Source organism: Corvus brachyrhynchos, unplaced genomic scaffold (assembly GCF_000691975.1).
Source record: "Corvus brachyrhynchos isolate BGI_N302 unplaced genomic scaffold, ASM69197v1 scaffold246, whole genome shotgun sequence".
Lineage (NCBI taxonomy): Eukaryota > Metazoa > Chordata > Aves > Passeriformes > Corvidae > Corvus > Corvus brachyrhynchos.
Window position 1 is genome coordinate 1 of NW_008238447.1, and position 1,634 is coordinate 1,634.

A 1,634-nucleotide genomic window follows, 5' to 3' on the forward strand; every position below is an offset into this window, starting at 1 on the left:
GGGCTTTTCCCATGGGGTCTCTCAAACGGTTGCAGGACACAGCCCCCTTTTCATGCCAAGTTCCCACCCACAGCACCCTCCTGGTTTTCCCCACTGGCTGAGGTACTCAGGAGGTACAGACTTCCCGAAGTGCCTACTCTATGCCCTCCTCTAATATGCACCCCCCTTTTGGTATTGAAAAGAAAGAAAAAGAAACTATTCCTAATTCTATTAAGTCTTTGTTGCCTTGCTCTACGTTCAGGAATTTAATACAGCCTTGATTAACCAACAGTCTCTGTTGATTAATAACAGTTCTAGAGAACTAATCGTTTCTTCTGTTACTTCAGTATTTATAAGTTCCTAGCCTTGTCTACAGGCAGATTCACACGGTCTGTTTGTAAAGACTCATTCATCTCATTCATCTCATTCCTTTTTATTCTTTTTATTTTATCTGTATTTGTCTTTACAAACCTTAATTACCATTGATTTAATTTTTTCTTCTTGAGTCTTCTTGGGTTTTGCTATTATTTGCAGTGACATCCTCTTCTATCCTTTTGTAGTCATTTCTGGATCAGGTAGGCATGGCTGCTAGCGGCATCCCCTTGACCACCTGCTGAAAGAGCTGCACTCAGCAAGGTGTCACGCATGGTAAAAAGATTAGAGTTGCTATAGCATATAAGAGGAGAAATCGTATTCATTTAGCCCAGAGCTGGCCAGTTAACCATGAAAACATGTCCCATTCCCATCCTTTCCACGTTTGGACAGGTCCATGAGTTGACTTTATTTCCTTTGTTATTTGGTTGACCACTTTTCTGCTGTCATCTGTTTGCAAACAGCAGCTCGAGTCATTTGACTTGCCACAAACTCTTTCTTCTTCTGCTAACAGATAACCCAATACCATCCAATGTTGAAATACTGCTTTCCTCATTTAAGTGGCTTGGTCAGCAAGAAGGTCAATACCTGTAGCTGGCTGGTTGGTTATTATTTCCGAGATAGCTTGTAACCTAATTATCCCATTCAAATGATAAATGGGTTCCCAGGCATCTGGGATTAATTCCTTAGGTTTCCAAGCGGCTGGTCCATTGTGTTGTGTAACTCGTTCTGGTGGCCATTCATCTTTTCCCCATTTTGGGGTGCTCCCTGCAGCCAGGGCTGCATCAGTTGACTGCCTTTCTCTAATTAAATCATCACAGATTTTGATTCCTAAGTGATTTTCCTGAACTTGTGGTCGCAAAAAGAACAACGGACTGATATACCCCATACCCATACCATATCCCTGACCAGTTTGGAGGTAACCTGAGCTACGCATGTTGGCCACAAATGCAATAATGTCCTTTCAAAGCCTGTGTTCTCCGTTAGCAAAGGGGCCTTCCTACCCTTTCTCATCAATTGGTGGGTCAAAATACAGCAGGATTCCTGTGCCTAATGGTCCTCCAACAATAGTTGCCCCACCATAAGGGTCACAGCATTTACATTTCCAAGCTCCCACACAGGGTTCCCAATCTACATTTACACCTGCAAGCTGTTTGGTTGGATTTGGAGCAGAACTCACCAAAAGGGTTTGAGTTCCAATCCGATGTTGCCATTCCCACTGATAATCACAAACAACATGTCTTCTACTTGTGGAATTTTTGTGGGGACAGCTTAAAAATAGG